The sequence below is a fragment of the Oncorhynchus clarkii genome, chromosome 20 (assembly GCF_045791955.1).
Source record: "Oncorhynchus clarkii lewisi isolate Uvic-CL-2024 chromosome 20, UVic_Ocla_1.0, whole genome shotgun sequence".
NCBI classification, from domain to species: domain Eukaryota; kingdom Metazoa; phylum Chordata; class Actinopteri; order Salmoniformes; family Salmonidae; genus Oncorhynchus; species Oncorhynchus clarkii.
In genome coordinates, this window is record NC_092166.1 from 48,452,460 (window position 1) to 48,472,404 (window position 19,945).

The window sequence follows — 19,945 nt, forward strand, 5'->3', positions numbered from 1 at the left end:
GTGTGTCATTCAGAAGATGAATGGACAAGACAAAATATTTAAGTGCCTTTGAACGGGGTATGGTAGTAGGTGCCAGGCGCACCAGTTTGTGTCAAGAACTGCAACGCTGCTGTGTTTTTCACGCTCAACAGATTCCCATGTGTATCAAGAATGGTCCACCACCCAACTTGACACAGCTGTGGTAACCATTGGAGTCAACATGGGCCAGCATCCCTGTGGAATGCTTTTGACACCTTGTAGAGTCCATGCCCCGATGAATTAAGGCTCGGAGGGCAAAAGGGAGGGGTGCAACTCAATATTGAGTTCTTAATGTTTTGTTTACTCGGTGTGTAGTGAGCAATATGTATGGTGCATCAAATCTCAATAAAATCACAGTATCAAATTGCAATAGCCTACATATAGAATCGTGAGAATCGCAATACATATCGTATCGGTACCTAAAGTATCGTGATATCTTATCGTGAGGTCCCTGGAAATTCCCAGCCCTAATTTTTACACGGACTGTCAGTCTCATGGTCTTTGGTGATTGAATGTCAGTAAAATACTACTTTTGTGATGGTTCATTGCAGTACTGTTTTGCGGATAGGGATGTGTTATTACAGAACGAAGAATGACATTGACTAGGCGGCTAGGATAGAGCTGGGTGAAATCGACAAAAATCCATATTGTGATGAATTGATGTGATTCTTTAAACTATCCTTTTCCATCAAATACTAGTTTGATGGTTTTCGCCATCAATTGTCCCATTAACAATTACCCATATTAGCAAACTTATTTCATTTCAAAATTCACATTTCTATAATATAGGCTACTTATCGTATTGAACAATATCTGCAAAATGCCTGGGATAATTGGTCGGTGTCGATATTTTTCAGTTTATCGTCCCGGCTCTAGGCTAGGACCCAGGGCTGTTCGTTGGGGACAGTTAGACAGTCTAGCACCTTGTCTTGGGTCTGGGCCTTGCCGATTTCAATCAAGGAATGTTTATAGGTTAGCCTTGTGTCTGTTCTGGTTACTGTCAATTCAGATGAATAAAATACTCTGGATACAAATTGTAGAGGTTGAAAAATAACATGGTTAAAATGCAATGTCCTTCCTGAGTGCTTTGTGATTGGCCGCGGTAGTTTGTGTGACGAATACATTCCCAGCTGGTGTGGGACGGCCCTCATGGACTATACTTGAATACTCTTGCTGCTTTTCACTTTCCCCTCCCTAAAGTTTCCTGCAGCTGTCAAGGTATTAGCCAGGCTTATGGAACTGGGACGACCCTTCCCCGAGGTTGTTTTGTTTGGTTATTTTTAAATACACTTTCTCATTGCTCTTGCCTGATTAGCCTCCCACTAAGATAGAAAGGCAGATGTGTGTGTGTGTGTGTGTGTGTGTGTGTGTGTGTGTGTGTGTGTGTGTGTGTGTGTGTGTGTGTGTGTGTGTGTGTGTGTGTGTGTGTGTGTGTGTGTGTGTATACACACACACAATGAAAAGCAGACACTGGTCAGGTGTAGGTGACCCTTTGATAAGCAGAACATAATAGTAGTTGTCCTGTAGGAAGAAGCTGTTTGAGTGATTGGGTGCGATAGGCGAATTGAAGCAGGACGTGTTGTAGGTGGGAGGCAGAGGGTGATGTTGGAGCAGAGTGGAGGACTACGTGGGGGGCAGACGTGTCATAACGGCTTAAGCTGAGGGGAACTGGGTCTGAAGTAATTTGTCTGGAGAGGTGGTCTGCCTCTACTGCTGACACACACAGTGGGGTGGCCACCTACAGTGGGCTTTAGTTACTGACTACCTCCTCTAATCTCTGTTCTTTTCATTCACCAAGGAGGGGAGTCGTACACTTGACTCCACATGACCCTTGATTCACAATGTGCAGTGGTCTCATATTCCATTAAATGGTAATGTAGGGAGTAGGACAAAACCTACTCCCTACATTATAGTTCTAGTAGTTATAGTTTTAGCATATGGTCATTTTAGAATGTCTATGGAAGTATCTATGCAATTCCGAACCCAGTCCTTGTGTCTGACGATATTCCCTCCGTACCCTCCAGCCACTCTACTGTACATTAGAATTTGGAATGGTATTTTCCTCTTCGTCTGCGTGTTTTCAGGACAGGGGAAATTACTGAGGTTTTGGTTGCAATGAGGAGTAATCTCATAGAAAAATAATATTTTGACATCATCATATGTTTCTTCTTGTACAGACTTCGCTCTTTTCCCTCATGGATAAGTATACTAGTGTTCTCCTGGGCAGATGCCTGTATAATTTCTGTGCCATTCCGTCCATAAACAAATGCTATCTCTTGGACAGAATGACACATTTACACATTCGTACAGTTCAGCCTTGCTCACACAACCTTGACAGTGGCACCTAGTTTGAACTGGTGGTATTAGAGCTGGTAGAAATGGCCCATAACTGCCTGTCCATGGTCAGATTTTTAAATATCCTCCTCATATTTAAGGGTAGAATTTTGGACGAGGTAACCTGATCCTAGATTGGTGGTTAGCAAGAACCTCTACCTCGACTGTTTACATTACAATCATGGACCAACTGTTGTTTCATCACTTCCTTATTCCACCTCTGTGGCCATTTCCTTAATTCCACCTAGGGTGTGGTCCCATCACTGCTGAAGCCTTTAGCCCGATCCCAGATCTGTTTGTGCTGTATAGCCAACCAACTCCTTGGCACGCGGCTGTGCAATAACAAACCCTTGTGGGGAGTCTGAATCCAACTTTGAATCAGACTTAATTGAAAGAAAATGCCATTTAAACACCAGGGGATGCAGAACAGTAAAATGGACACAAACTATTTAATCCAACTGGACATTCATGGCCCACTTTGTCTCTCTAGATGTTTAAGGGTGTTTTTAAATGATGACCTTGATCTTAAAAGGGTTTGTAGCCTATGTCTTAATGTTTAGCCTAGTGTGGAACACAGAACACTGAGATGCAAAGTGTGATCTGACTCAGTCTGATCTCAGTCCTGGGGGGATTTTTGGTCAGATTTGGATGATAGATTGCTGGTTGTCCTGCCTGCAGATTATAGGGCTTAATCTGTCCTTACTTTTTTCTCTTTTGCCGTTCCTCACAATCCCAAACTGTCGATCAACGAAGTCTGTTTTTGAAGGGCACTTTATCTTGTCACGCATACCCTCACACAAAAGTATGTTCATCCAATCTTTAACTGAGCAGCGTAAACCCTTGACCTAGAACGGAATGGTTGCATATTTAGATGTGTCCTTTCCCTGCCCTCCGGCCATCCAAATACACCCTGAGCCCCAGCACTGAACAGCAGGCTTTTGGGCAGGGTGCTCTTGGCCAGGCTTTTATCATGGAAGTGTGTGGTAGCTTCAATCAGGGTTCAACTCCCCCCTAATGACCAATATCCAACAGCTTTAGTCATTCTCAAATCGGATAGGCCTAGATTTCGCATGAAAACGTTCTTCTCTCACATAGACTAAAACTATATTAAATAGGTTGTAGTAATGTATGAGAATCGGGACATTATGGACCTGATGTTTGTGGCAAGAACAGCTGAACCCCCTGCCTGATAAGAATTAGATATTGTAAAGTTGTACACTTCTCTTTTTTTCTTTTTTTCGCTGTACATCACATCCTCTATCTTATCAGTTACTGGTCATAAATACTATAACCAGGTGATATGTACATTTATGGCTCAGCCAAGGTTTTGTCCTACTCCCTGTTTTCTCTCCTCTGGGATTTCCTTCCCTAGTGGGTGACTCAAATCGTCTTTTCATTTCTGTCTGAAACTGAAGCTGCAAGTTATGTTTTATGCATGCTTTGTACCAAGGCAGCCGACAGGGGGTGGAGAAAGAGCGATAGTGAGAGAGAATGAGATGAAGAGCGAAAGGGGAGAACAGAGATTATTTGTGGAAACAGACATTTATTCACACTAAAGGCACAATTGAGTGCCATATGCACAGCCAATGACTTTGCAAAGCAGAGAATTGACCTAATACTTCCCCTTTTAGGGTAGGTTTATAAGTCCTTGCAAACACCCTTAGTATGTGACTAAATCAATCAATATGCAGGTTAGATATCCAAGCATACCCTCGGATATGAACCTGTAAACCTCTCCCCTCAAGAGATTATAACAGATAAGAGATATCAAATAGCTGCAGATCTCCATTACTTCACTATCCTACACTACTGTTAGATCTGCGATTCAAACTGGTTCGCTAGCCCGCCTCTTCAACCCCAAGGTAGCCTGCTAAAAAGGCCTGTCGATAGTAATGGGTCAGAGGTTAGAGTTATCGATTGCTGTCTATGAAGGGTCTTGTTTGGCAGATGAATAATGAAATGGTAATCTGAGAATTATCTCGCTTTCTCTCTCTGCATGGCGTTTAATCCCACTCTCTTTGGCAGCTGGTGGGGCAATAACGTGGATTACTGCTGCCAATCGATCCAGAGTAGGAGGTAAGAGAGGGCTGTCGCAGCTAAGCAGCTAGTGGGCTGTGTGTGGGACAACAATCAGCCTCCAGGAGATACTATGATGTTGTCATATCATCTGATATGTCTTGGAAGCATCTCTCTAGCAAACACTGCATACCAAGGGTATTATCCAACACTGGCATTATATTGCCACAGTGATGTTTATGAAGCCAGTTTTAAAGCCTGGATTGGCTTGAGCTGCATTATGTGTGGGAAGCCACAGTCCTCTTAGCAATTCCATCTGTTTACCAACATATTTACTCTGCCTGGCTGAAGGAAAAAATGTAAATAGGGCTCAAAGCATTTTCCAATATTCCTCTGCTTGTAATTGAAGAATCAAGAGCTTAGCGAACATCTCTGATCCTGCATATATCCAGGATATATATTAAAGGCCCAATGCAGTCAAAATTCAGTTTTCATGTGTTTTATAACATATTGTACAACAGGTGAAACTAGCTAACACTGTAAAAGTGTGAATACATTTGATCAGTGTTATTTCCTGATGGTTGCTAGTTGAAAATACAGTCTACACAGTACCTTCTAATCAGCAGGTTCTGCATGGGTGGAGTTTTGTCTTTGCCTGGTGACATCACCAGGCGGTATTTAAGCAATAAGGCACAAGGGGGTGTGGTATATGTCTTTGATACAGCCCTTAGCCGTGGTATATTGGCCATATACCACAAACCCCAGAGGGGCCTTATTGCTATTATAAACTGGTTACCAACATAATTAGAGCAGTAACAAGAAATGTTTTCTTACCCGTGGTATATGGTCTGATATACCACAGCTGTAAGCCAATCAGCATTCAGGGCTTGAACCACCCAGTTTAGAAAAGTTCATATAGACCAATAACAAAGCGAGTTCCAAACCTCTGCCAATGACAGATTTTTTTTCAGATAACATATCCCTGCCCACCCATACCATTCCAAGATAGTACTAGCACAATTCTTGCTTGAGAAATAGTTTTTGGCTAAAAAGCTATTTTTCTTTTTACCATTTTAATGGAAAACTACTACAGTAAGGTACTTCATTGTTACCCCAAAATGGTTTGATATTGAGATCAAAATGGTTGCAGTGCATTGGGCCTTTAACCAGTTACCTACTTATGTTATTTCAGCTTTAGTGTTACCACAAAAATGTACACAATGTTTTCACCAAACAGCAAACATCTTACAAGGTAAGCTTCAATTTGGTCTGAGTTTGAGCTATAGTTACATGGGGGGTATCAAATTAATCCCTAGGTTGGCAGGAACAAATATTTTATTTCCAATGTTATCTGATGATGATGCATGACCTAATGGCAACATCGAATGTCCACCGAGTTACTTTCTTTTTGTGCATCAAAAATATGATGTTGCCTGCTTACGGCATGAAGCAGGTATCCATATCCCCTGTATGTCCCACGACACCACCACAATGTTTGAGAGAGGTTGTTGTAGAAATGTAGTTTTTATAGTGAACCATAACTTTTCGGCACATCCAGTGTGCAAAAACAGTGCAATTACCACATTCTGACACTTTGGAGAGGTTGAAAGGACACGAATGTACCCTGGATACCCCCATAACACCACAGTGTTTGCGTGAGGTTGATATGGTAGAACATTTATTTTTATATTGAACAAATAGCATTATGGGATTGTAATTATGTAATATGACTGGACTTGTCTAATTTACAGACATACAGTGCCTTGCGAAAGTATTCGGCCCCCTTGAACTTTGCGACCCTTTGCCGCATTTCAGGCTTCAAACATAAAGATATAAAACTGTATTTTTTTGTGAAGAATCAACAACAAGTGGGACACAATCATGAAGTGGAACGACATTTATTGGATATTTTTTAACAAATCAAAAACTGAAAAATTGGGTGTGCAAAATTATTCAGCCCCCTTAAGTTAATACTTTGTAGCGCCACCTTTTGCTGCGATTACAGCTGTAAGTCGCTTGGGGTATGTCTCTATCAGTTTTGCACATCGAGAGACTGAGACTTTTTTTCCCATTCCTCCTTGCAAAACAGCTCGAGCTCAGTGAGGTTGGATGGAGAGCATTTGTGAACAGCAGTTTTCAGTTCTTTCCACAGATTCTCGATTGGATTCAGGTCTGGACTTTGACTTGGCAATTCTAACACCTGGATATGTTTATTTTTGAACCATTCCATTGTAGATTTTGCTTTATGTTTTGGATCATTGTCTTGTTGGAAGACAAATCTCCGTCCCAGTCTCAGGTCTTTTGCAGACTCCATCAGGTTTTCTTCCAGAATGGTCCTGTATTTGGCTCCATCCATCTTCCCATCAATTTTAACCATCTTCCCTGTCCCTGCTGAAGAAAAGCAGGCCCAAACCATGATGCTGCCACCACCATGTTTGACAGTGGGGATGGTGTGTTCAGGGTGATGAGCTGTGTTGCTTTTACGCCAAACATAACGTTTTGTATTGTTGCCAAAAAGTTCAATTTTGGTTTCATCTGACCAGAGCACCTTCTTCCACATGTTTGGTGTGTCTCCCAGGTGGCTTGTGGCAAACTTTAAACGACACGTTTTATGGATATCTTTATGAAATGGCTTTCTTCTTGCCACTCTTCCATAAAGGCCAGATTTGTGCAATATACGACTGATTGTTGTCCTATGGACAGAGTCTCCCACCTCAGCTGTAGATCTCTGCAGTTCATCCAGAGTGATCATGGGCCTCTTGGCTGCATCTCTGATCAGTCTTCTCCTTGTATGAGCTGAAAGTTTAGAGGGACGGCCAGGTCTTGGTAGATTTGCAGTGGTCTGATACTCCTTCCATTTCAATATTATCGCTTGCACAGTGCTCCTTGGGATGTTTAAAGCTTGGGAAATCTTTTTGTATCCAAATCCGGCTTTAAACTTCTTCACAACAGTATCTCGGACCTGCCTGGTGTGTTCCTTGTTCTTCATGATGCTCTCTGCGCTTTTAACGGACCTCTGAGACTATCACAGTGCAGGTGCATTTATACGGAGACTTGATTACACACAGGTGGATTGTATTTATCATCATTAGTCATTTAGGTCAACATTGGATCGTTCAGAGATCCTCACTGAACTTCTGGAGAGAGTTTGCTGCACTGAAAGTAAAGGGGCTGAATAATTTTGCACGCTCAATTTTTCAGTTTTTGATTTGTTAAAAAAGTTTGAAATATCCAATAAATGTCGTTCCACTTCATGATTGTGTCCCACTTGTTGTTGATTCTTCACAAAAAAATACAGTTTTATATCTTTATGTTTGAAGCCTGAAATGTGGCAAAAGGTCGCAAAGTTCAAGGGGGCCGAATACTTTCGCAAGGCACTGTATACCACTGACCTCACCTGACACCACTTACTAAAACAACTGCCCATTTCTAGTTGTTAGGTCTATCAATCACATTTTTTTTCTGATATTTTTCACATGTTGTGAAAGCCATCTGATGTGTTATTTAGCTCTGGGAATCAATAATTCACTTTTAGCTTTTCAATGAAAGATGACTTTGAAAAACGGTTTTGTGTGTGCTTGATCTTGTGTCTTCTTAACATTTCCTCATAATCTCCCATATGTCTTCTTACATGTCAGAATCATGTAATTACATATGAATAGCAGTTACTTTTGGGTATGTAGAAATCTACATTTTGCAATTCTTGCTTGAGAAATAGATTTTTGGCTAAAATGCCATTTTTCTTTTTGCCATTTTAATGGGAAACTAGTACTTAATTGTTACTCAGAAATGGTTTGATATTGAGATCAAAATGGCTGCAGTGCATTGGGGCTTTAACCAGTTACCTACTTATGTTATTTCAACTTCAGATTCACCACCGTTTTTCAATGTTCCCCTGAAATTAAGTACAAAGATCATTTGAGGAACTACCATTGTTTTCGAGCCTTGTTAGGCACTAACTGACCCCATGGGATTAACGATGCCTATGGTTTTTGTGTGTAAATGGCACCAGAGTGCACTGGACAGAGGTGGGTTGTAGTGTGTACTTAAGTACATTTCTGGAGGAACTAGTACTTTTCAATTTGCTTTCTGTGGGCTGTACTTGTACTCAAGTATTTTGACTCCCGTTACATTTTGCCAAATCACTTCAGTTACATGGATTTATATTATTATATCGTCGCTGTCAGATGAAAACCTTGTCACTCTAAATGTTGTGATTTCTTTTTTTTACATGAATCGATACTATAGGTTCCACTTTACGTCTGTAAGAACGTTTCATAAGCTCTTGACCTGTTACACCCTGATCTGTTTCACCTGTCTTTGTGCAATGTCTCCGCCCCGCTCCAGGAGTCGCCCATCTTCCCCATTATTCCCAGTGTATTATACCTGTGTTCTCTGTTTGTCTGTTGCCAGTTCGTTTTGTTCATCAAGCCTACCAGCGTTTTCCCCCTTGTGACTGTCTGTTTCTATTTCCTGTTTTCACAGTTTTGACCATTGTGCCTGCCCTGAACCTGAGCCTGCCTGCTGTTTTGTACCTTGTCACATCACACTGGATTATTGACCTCTGCCTGCCCTTGACCTGTCGTTTTGCCTGCCCCCTGTTCTTGTAATAAACATTTGTTGCTTCGACACTCTCGGCATCTGGGTCTTCCCTAAAACGTGATTGTACGAACTGGCCATGACTGACCCAACAGACTCAGACCAGCTCCACAATGCTGTCTTCCTGCAAGGAGCCACCATTGGAAGATATGGGGAGTTAATTCAATGCCTTATGGAGGGACTCCATAGCCTGGCATAACGCCATGACCAGGCATTCGATACTTTGCTGTGGCAATTCCACAGATTCCCTACTGGGCAGCGGGTCAAACCCGTAATCTCCCAGCCTACCCCAGTGTCCCGAGAACCCCGCTTACCACCTCCGAAGATTCCGGAACCAGGCTTTTCTCTCCCAGTGCTCCCTCATTTTAGAGCTGCAGCCTTCTTCGTTCCCCTCGGACCCCTCGAGGATAGCTTACATCATAACGCTGATGTCCGGGAGGGCACTTGCCTGGGCTATGGCGGTGTGGGAGCAACAGTCCGCCGTCTGCCTCAGTCTGGAGGAGTTTGCAGAATAAGTTTGATTCTCTGTTGTTTGAGAGAGAGGCTGCTCCAGCTACGTCAAGTCTCCAGTAATGTGGTAGACTACGCAGTGGATTTTCGCACGTTGGCGGCTGAGAGTGCCTGGAACCCGGAAGCATTGTTCAACATGTTCCTGCACGGAGTATCGGAGGAAGTGAAGGACAAGCTTGCAGCCCGGGAACTACCGACGGGTCTTGACTCGCTCTTTGCCTTGACCATTTCGGATTGATGGGCGACTACGAGAGTGAAGGAAGGAGAGGTTCAATTTCACTCACCCGCCCAAGGCATTCACCTCGCTTCCGAGACATCCCAGAAGTCCCCGACGGCACCGTTGCCAAGAGAACCCGAGGCTACCCAAGGTCTCCCGAGAGTATCTAAAGTCTGCCAATTCATCTCTTCCTGAGTCGATGCAACTAGGCAGAGCTAGGCTGTCCCCAGCCGAATGGCAATACAGGCTTCACATGAAGAGTTGCCTGTATTGTGGGACTGCTGGTTATTTCGTGGCCACCTTTCCACTAAAAGACCAGGCTCACCGGTAGAAGCAAGTACTCTGGTGAGCCATACAGAGAAGTTTTCCTCTCCCCTTACTCAACCCCCTTTTCATGCCATCTTGCTGTGGGGGAACCAGTCGAAAGGCCCGGGCCACTTCTCTTCCGCCGCACCGACCCTATGAATGCAGCATCAATCTTCTCCCAGGCACCACTTCGCCCCGGGGACGACTGTACACTCTGTCGGGTCCAGAGACCAAGGCTATGGACACCTACATTGAGGACTCCCTATCTGCAGGGTTCATCCATCCTTCTGCCTCCCCCACCGGCACAGAGTTCTTCTTTGTGGAGAAGAAGGACAAAACCCTGTGCCCGTGCAACGACTACCGGGGCCTCAGCGACATCATGGTGAAGTACCGCTACCACTCATCTCCTCGGCCTTCGTGCCACTCCAGGGGGCCACTGTGTTCTCCAAGCTGGACCTATGGAATGCCTACCACCTGGTGCGGATATGGGAAGGGGGCGAGTGGAAGACTGCCTCAAACACAGCTAGCGGTCACTACAAGTATCTGCTCATGCCATTTCGCCTTACCAACACCCCTGCTGTGTTCCAGGCTCTTGGTGAATGATGTTCTCCATGACATGTTGAACCGATTCGTCTAACTCTGACATCCTCATTTTCTCCTGCTCAGCCCAAGAACACGTGCTCTACGTCCGACAGGTTCTCCAACATCTCCTAGAGAACCAGCTTTTTGTGAATGCAGAGGTGCGAATTCCATCGCTCCACCATCCCCTTCCTGGGTTACATCATCACTAAAGGGATTGTACAGATGGATGCCGGGAAGTTGAGAGCTGTGGTTTATTGGCCCCAGCCTACGTCCAGAGTACAACTAATGTTTCCTGGGATTCACCAACTTCTATCGCCGCTTTATCCGGGGTTACAGCACCCTGGCTTCCCCCCTGTCTGCACTCCCCTCTCCCAAGGTTCCGTTCATATGGTCCCCAGCCGCTGACCGGGCATTCCGGGAGCTCAAACACCCTTTCACCAAAGTCCCATCTTGGTTCATCCTGACCCGTCCTGCCAATTCGTGGTGTGGAGGCCGATGCTTCAGATGTCGGAGTGGGGGCTGTTCTGTCCCAGCATTCCTCCCAGGACCTCAAGTTATATCCCTGCGCTACCTTCTCCCATCACTTCAATGCCACAGAGAAACTATGATGTGTGGAATCGTGAGCTTCTCACGGTGCAGATGGCGTTGGAGGGGTGGATGCACTACCTGGAGGGGGGTGGAACATCCGTTCATTGTGTGGACCGGCCACAAGAACCTGGAATATCTTGGGAGGGGGGCAGATAACCGGATGTTTGTTCCTGACACGGTCCGCTCCTCGGTCCTGGAGTGGGCCCACTCCTCCAGGCTTGCCTGCCCCACGGGCTCCCGTTGGACTCTGACCTTTGTGTGACAACGCTTTTGGTGGCCTACCATGGTTACTGACGTCTCCACATTCGTCGTCGCATGCACAATCTGTGCGCAGAACAAAACTCCTCTGCAAGCTCCGGCTGGTCTCCTTCAACCTCTGCCTCTCCCTCACCGTCCCTGGTCTCGCATATCCCTGGACTAATGGCAACACCACCATCCTGACAGTAGTGGACCGGTTTTCCAAAGCCACCCACTTCATTCCTCTCCCCAAACTACCCTCTTCCAAAGAGATGGCCCAGCTCATGGTGCAGCACATCTTCCGGATCCATGGACTCCCAGTGGACATGGTCTCCAACCGGGGTACTCAGTTCTCGTCCTGGTTCCGGAAGGCTTTCTGTACACACATTGGGTCGTCGGCCAGCTTGTCCTCTGGGTTTAGGGAAGACCCAGATGCAGACCGTGTCGAAGTAACAAAAGTTTATTACTAGAACAGGGGGCAGGCAAAATGACCGGTCCAGGGCAAACGGAGGTCAATAATCCAGTGTGGTGTGACTTGGTACAGTACAGCAGGTAGGCTCAGGGTCAGGGCAGGCAGAATGGTAAAACCTGGGAAAACAGGAACTAGAAACAGACCGGCGCAAGGGGGAAAAACTGGTAGGCTTGACGAACAAAACAAACTGACAACAGACAAACAGAGGATACAGGTATAATACACTGGGGAAGATGGGCGACACCTGGAGTGGGGCGGAGACTAACACAAAGACGGTTGAAACAGATCAGGGTGTGACATAAACTATGGCAAATATTCAAAATAGCTTTGCATCAACTTTTGTCCATTAGCTTTTCAAACCCTTTTATTTCCACCACCGCTCAAGCACACGTCTTCACTGCTAAGGAGATTTTTGTTTGTGGGCCACCCAGCCAAACTGAGCAATTGGGAACCCGATGGTCACTCTGACATAGCTCCTCTGTGGAGATGGTTGTCCTTCCGGAAGGTTCTCCCATCTCTGCAGCACTCCACCAATCAGGCCTTTATGGTAGAGTGACCAGACGGAAACCACTCCTCAGTAAAAAGCACATGACAGCCTGCTTGGAATTTGCCAAAAGGCACCTAAAGGACGCTCAGACTATGAGAAACAAGATTCTCTGATGTGATGAAACCAAGATTTGGCCTGAATGCCAAATGTCATGTCGGGAGGACATCCCTACGGTGAAGCATGATGTTGGCAGCATCATACTGTGGGAATATTTTTCCAGGGCAGGGACTGGGAGACTAGTCAGGATCGAGGGAAAGATGAACAGAGCAAAGTATGGAGAGATCCTTGATGAAGATCTGCTCCAGAGCGCTCAGGACCTCAGACTGGGGCGAAGGTTCACCTTCCAACAGGGCAAAGACAACGCAGGAGTGGCTTTGGGACAAATCTCTGAATGTCCTTGAGTGGCCCAGCCAGAGCCCGGACTTGAACCCAATCGAACATCTCTGGAGAGACCTGAAAATAGCTGTGCAGTGACGCTCCCCATCCAACCTGACAGAGCTTGAGAGGATGTGCAGAGAAAAATGGGAGAAACTCCACAAATACAGGTGTGCCAAGCTTGTAGCGTCATTCCAAAGAAGAATCGAGGCTGTAATCGCTGCCAAAGGTGCTTCAACAAAGTACTGAGTAAAGGGTCTGAAACTTATGTAAATGTACTATTTCAAAAAAAAAAAATCGTCATTATGGGGTATTCAAATCAAATTTATTTATATAGCCCTTCGTACATCAGCTGATATCTCAAAGTGCTGTACAGAAACCCAGCCTAAAACCCCAAACAGCAAGCAATGCAGGTGTAGAAGCACGGTGGCTAGGAAAAACTCCCTAGAAAGGCCAAAACCTAGGCAGAAACCTAGAGAGGAACCAGGCTATGTGGGGTGGCCAGTCCTCTTCTGGCTGGGCTGGGTGGAGATTATAACAGAACATGGCCAAGATGTTCAAATGTTCATAAATGACTAGCATGGTCGAATAATAATAAGGCAGAATAGTTGAAACTGGAGCAGCAGCACGGCCAGGTGGACTGGGGACAGCAAGGAGTCATCCTGTCAGGTTGTCCTGATGCATGGTCTTAGGGCTCAGGTACTGAGAAAGCGAGACAGAGAGAATTAGAGAGAACACACTTAAATTCACACAGGACACCGAATAGGACAGGAGAAGTACTCCAGATATAACAAACTGACCCTAGCCCCCCGACACATAAACTACTGCAGCATAAATACTGGAGGCTGAGACAGGAGGGTCAGGAGACACTGTGGCCCCATCCGAGGACACCCCCGCGCAGGGCCAAACAGGAAAGATATAACCCCACCCACTTTGCCAAAGCACAGCCCCCACACCACTAGAGGGATATCTTCAACCACCAACTTACCATCCTGAGACAAGGCTGAGTATAGCCCACAAAGATCTCCGCCACGGCACAACCCAAGGGGGGGCGCCAACCCAGACAGGACGACCACATCAGTGAATCAACCCACTCAGGTGACGCACCCCCTCCAGTGACTCAACCCCTGTAATAGGGTTAGAGTCAGAGAATCCCAGTGGAAAGAGGGGAACCGGCCAGGCAGAGACTTGTGTTTTAAAAACATAACAAGAAGTCAAGAGGTCTGAATACATTCCGACTGCACTGTAAATAGCTAGTTAGTGATATCATAAACTGGCTAATCTAGTGCCAACCATGTAGCTAGTTGACTAATGTTAGCTAGATCAACCAGTCAGCCCAGTGTAGAATCCTTCCTATAGGCACATCCGTCATGCAGTGAAACATCTCAGTAAGCTTTTTGTAACATATAGCTACTATAGTTTGTTGGTGTATTTTTCTTTTTATTTACAACTTCTAGCAGCACAACTGAGGGGAAGGAGAATGGGCTAGGCAAGAAAAGAAAATAACTTTCACATTGGAAGAGAAGGTGGATGATGGGTAAATCCTAATTTGGCAGGAAAAATATGATTCTGTTGACTATTGCAATTGATATCTGCACCGTTTGATTATTCATTACTTGCATGATTCTTACCTTGATATTTAATTCCATGCTGAAATCTGTCTGATTTGCATACGAGTAACATGATTCATAGTGAAATTTCAGTATTTGTTTGACATCACACTTGGTGAATGCGTACTAGAAATATTTACACCATCACATGTACTTGAAATTATATTGTAAAATACATTTTTATTAATGCTATTGAAATTGAGAAATTATGCCAATGTCTCAGACCGTTTTTACTAGGCATGGGCGGTATACAGAATGCCATACAATACCTTCATAGCAACTCTGTGCCATATTGGGATATTCGGTAATACCGGTATTGAACCCAGGGGGCGCTATTTTCTAACCACACAGCCTCTGTAATCCGAAGGTTAGCAATGCTAACAAGTACATGTAAAATCTCGTAGAGAATGCTAACGAGCGCATTGTGAATTTTATACAGTCTCTGACCTAAACTATTTTCAGTACAAACATCCCAGCTCATAAAGTTAAACAAGTAACCAACATTTTTTTGCTTCAAGCACAAAACAAATATTAGACAGCAAGGCTCTTGTTCCAGGTGGGGATTCTCTGCTGTTACCAAACAAAGCTTGATTTTAGATAAGGAGCTACTAAATTAGAAAACAAAATGCACAACTGCAGAGCTGTAATGGATTTCCTCTTCCGAGGAGGAGTAGGAGAGATCAGACCAATGCGCAGCGTGGTACGTATCCATAATATATTTCAATGAGAATGAATACAAAAAGAACAAGAGAATCAAAATGAAAACCGAAACAGTGGTGCAAACACTGAAACGGAAAATATTCACCCACAAAACACAGGTGGGAAAGTATGATTCTCAATCAGAGACAACGAACGCCTCTGATTGTGAACCATACCAGGCCAAACACATAAACACAATCTAGAAAAACGAACAGACTGCCCACCCCAACTCACGCCCTGACCATACTAACACAAAGACAAAATAAAGGAACTAGGGTCAGAACGTGACAAGAGCATTTAACACATTTTAGACAGTTAACTTAACAGTTATAGGATATCTAGCTGGAAAATATTTAGTTATGAATTCCATACTGTAACTAGATCACCTGGCTGCACAGCAGTGAGTGACTCACAAGGCTCTGGTCTCTCTTCATTGGTTGCTTGTAAACAAACACCACATGACTGGGACTACCGGTAAGCTTCAAAATGAAAAGTTGTGACAGGTGAAATGAAGAACGCAATCTTCTTTATCTCCTAACGCATTGCACATATTGACTGCAGGTATTTAGTATGAAACATGTATGCACTCACTGGATAAAAATGCTGTTTTTTTTTAAATACAAAAGTAGCTACAAATATTCAAGTTTAGAAATTGTTTTTGACAGTACTGAAAAACAATCCTGTGACTATTTCCAAATAACCCGGTAAACTGCCCAAGCCTACCGTTTACCTTTTTTTTTTAATGAAAGTGCGCACATTGCTAGATATTAAGTCAACTTTGAATAAGACTGTACAGCCTACCCGTCCTGGGGGACATCTGCAAGATGATGCTGACAGGCTTAAATAATAAATGCACTAAGTTGTTTTTTTTGTTTGCTGTCACAATTTACCATAAGGTGTACTTTTTTTCCCTTTTTTTTTTACTAAACTACATTTGTAACGAGTACTTAAGTCGTTTTCTGACCGGATATTTTTTACTCTTAAGTAGTTTCTTAAGAGGGCTACATTTACTTTTACTTGAGTAAATTACAATCTAAGTAACAGTACTTTTACTTATACTTAAGTACAGATCTTCTACCCACTTCTGGCACTGGAGGCAATGAATTAGTGGTTCAGTCCTGTGTGTGTGTGTGTGTGTGTGTGTGTGTGTGTGTGTGTGATTTAATTAGCATATATACATTGAAAAATAAAGGAGGGAGTGACTCAGTGTGTAGAATGGGGTCAGGGGAATTGATCCTGGCCTGACTCACATTGAGGAGAGTGCAAGGTATTGAACGTCACAGATAGAAATTCCATGAATGGTGCTGACATGCCAGAGGAGGCATGTTGATATCTGAACATTCCTCAACATTATGCCCAGCCCTGGTTAGCACAGTCAGCCAGAGTGTTGTGGCTGCCATGGCTACTTTCATATATGAATGCTTTCTCCAGCATAAGTTTGCACTGCAAGTTTGTCCTGTGTCGCCCCTTAAAGAAATGGAGGAAGGAAGGATGTATTATCAGAGTATTAGAACAGCGGCCCAGTCCAAGAGCCTGCTAGGATGAATTCCTGTGATCTGCTGGTAGTCTGATCCGCTTCACAACCAGGCTGCCATGGCTACCAGAGGGCTTTATTTCCCCTTGGAAGCTCTGTATGCCGGACTTGAGTCTTGAGTTTCACCCATACTCTGGCTCTCAGAGGAAGACAAAAGAGGGGACAGAGGCGCTTTAGAGAGGACTAATGAACATAGTGGAGAGGTGAAGTATTCACTCAGCGCTGTCGTAAATGAGGGAAATTCACAGTTCGTTAAGTGTTCTCTTATGTTTGCATGGAATTCCACTCTGCGTTCCACCATCATTGACATGATGACTCAGATTTTCCTTGGAAAGGTTACTTCCTCCTTACAAAACAAGAGTAGTATTTCTACACACTCATTACTACACTCATGACCCTTCAGGTTTTCCGGCTCAGTGTTGGTACTGTAGTAGTTTTAGCTAAGGTCCTGTGTTCGTGGGTTGTGCTTAGGACTGTTACTGTGACCATATTACCGCCACACCGGCGGTCACGAGTCATTATGGCAGTCAAATTCCACCTGACCATTTAGTTACAGTAATTAGGTCATTAGTAGCCTACCAAACTTGCTAACTGCCTGGTACTCAGCACTCTATTGTCCCTCTAATCACTCTGACATCAATGAAAATGTTATGAAAAATCTAATCAAACTCTTCAAAAGAACCCATGAGCTCATGTTGCAGAACATTTCTATAGGCTATGCAATTGCATGAGAAAACAGGGATGGCCTATTAAAAATAGGAAGATCCCCTCCGCTTTCTATAGGCTAGGCCTACTATATTTATCTCTCACCCTTCCTAATATTAAGCACATCGCTTCTCTTTATAACAGGTTGGTATGAAAATGAACCACGGGAATAGCGTCCTCCATTCACTATTTAAGTGCATAGACACGTATTTTTTTCACTGCCCCTGTTTCGAGACATTCGCATGATAATGGTCCATTCTAAATCAAAACAAATGTCACACATATATTATTTAGTATATGCAAAGACAAGATTAAATCAAGAATCGTCTGATGGGTGACAATATTAGCCTCTCACTTGTGAATGATGTATTTTCCACGAGGAAATTTAAGGCATTATCAAGTGCTTGTCAAATCGTGAATGAGAGACTGGTGCTAATTTCATTTTTCTTTCTGTTTGTTTCTGTAGTCCATGAGCAGAGAGGGAGTAGAGCCCCAGCAGCGGCAGTGAGTCCATGGGATGCACGGCCGACCTGTTCCGCCTACTTCTCTCAGGCCTCCAGAAGCTGAATACAGGGTGCCATTGAGAGGTGAGCGAGCTGGAGAACATAATGTGCTTCTGATTTATATGTGCGTCGCTCAGTTGGTTCTCCTAGAAAGAGATGGCTTTCTGTCTTTCACATACCTTTTTATTTTGTCCTGTACCTTGAAGTTACACTCTGTGGAAACATTCTCAAATGACTACTGAGATTTATTCTCTGTCAGAGTGTTACTTTAGAGCTCACAGCTGCTTTTGTCTTTATGCTCTGTTTTAAGGGTGCTCTCAGATAGTCTTCTAGAAGTCACTGCAGCGCTTGGGCTATTGCGGCTTTACGTGAACCACACTAAGACATTATAAGGGTGTTGCTATACTATGTGTTGTAGAATGCATTATGCCCGGTGGGCTTTCAGTAAAGTGCTACCAAGTCAGTGTGTAGTCAAGCCGCTTTGTCCTCTACGTGTGGTTGTTGTTCTCCTAATTCCAGCCGTGCGTGCGAAGTAACCATTTAAATCACTTAACCACACTAGCCTACTTCTCTAGCTACCCCACCTTTAGTCTACACTGTCGGAGCATACAACTGATTTAAAACAAAACGTTTTCATTGATTGAGGTCAGATGGAGGATTTGCAGGTCATGGCTGAGGCTGAATGGTGTCCCCACTTGACCACACTAAATTCTGTACCTCTTAAAATGGAGGCGTAACCCCTAATCTCTTTGGCACACCATACTGTAATCCAGAGTGCGAGTAAGTAAGGTGTCTTCCAAGTGAATACTCTACAGAGTTGCACTGTATACCGAAACTAGTACAAGGAACTGTTCGGTACTAGAATTTCTGTTACTTTCGGTACTTCTGTCAAATGTGTCTCATGTCATATGTGGATTGAGAGGTTCGAGTCTTGTCGAGTAATTTGTCTTTATCTTCTTAAGGGAGTAGTAGTAAGTAGTAAGCAGTAGTAAGCTAGCCAGGCTGCTTGCGAATGCAGCTGACACAGCTCAAGCCATTTTTGGCAAGCGAGAGGAGAGCGAAAATACTGACAGCATTTTTTCAGCGAAACATAATAGACCACGTCCGCAGCTGGTTGACAAAACTGCCGCCAGAAGCAAACTATGGTAATATTTTGCTTACCAAAACAACTATGCTAAATGTGTTATATAGCAGTGCAGTGTAAGAGGTTTAGTTGCACATTTTTTTTTTTTTTACACATGACTTTTTGCATTGCAACGTTACCAACTAAATTCAAATTCCTTTTTAGTGACAATGACATGAGCATTATAGTATGATTACAACCCAAAAGTAATTAATCTGTGACCGCAATATATTTAAACTACTTCACTAGCAGTTTGCTAGCAGTCACCACTAGCCAGCCAGCAGCCCTGGGTCATGGCTAGAAGGGATCCAGCTTCTGTCAAATTAACGTCAAAAGTAGAATTTCTTTGTATTTTAGTTACAATTCCTAACCTTAACCTAATTCTCCTAACCTGCTATGTTCATTTTCCTAACCTGCTGATGTTAATTTGACAAACGCAGCCCTGGGAGTTGAAATGTACTCTAGGAAAAGTAGTATGCTGTGTAAAATTCATTGGATTTCTATGTTGTGTAGACTATTGCAATATACAAGCTTAGGAAATTAACTTTAAAGTGCTTTTTTGTTATTTTGGAACTAAATGATTAATTCAATAAATTACATTATTTAGCTGTAATGAATCATAGAATCATTACCCAAGAACGCCAAGGTAACCTGTGTAAATTACTACCACCCCGTAGCACTCACGTCTGTAGCCATGAAGTGCTTTGAAAGTCTGGTCATGGCTCACAGCATCATCCCAGAAACCCTAGACCCACTACAATTCGCATACTGCCCAATAGATCCACAGATGACTCAAACTCCATTGCACTTCACACTGCCCTTTCCCACCTGGACAAAAGGAACAGCTACGTGAGAATGCTCTTCATTGACTACAGCTCAGCTTTCAACACCATAGTGCCCTCAAAGATCATCACTAAGCTAAGGACACTGGGACTAAACACCTCCCTCTGCAACTGGATCCTGGACTTCC

General features: G+C 43.8%; 1 protein-coding gene across 1 annotated transcript in view; it reads left to right on the plus strand.

The window, feature by feature from the left end:
- LOC139376452 (leucine zipper putative tumor suppressor 2 homolog) overlaps positions 1-19,945 on the plus strand; it is a 43,962-nt gene that overhangs the window by 7,209 nt on the left and 16,808 nt on the right. The window contains exon 2 of the mRNA XM_071119066.1: positions 17,816-17,936. The gene's annotated coding sequence lies outside the window, so the exon portion shown is untranslated. The remainder of the gene's footprint in view (positions 1-17,815; positions 17,937-19,945) is intronic.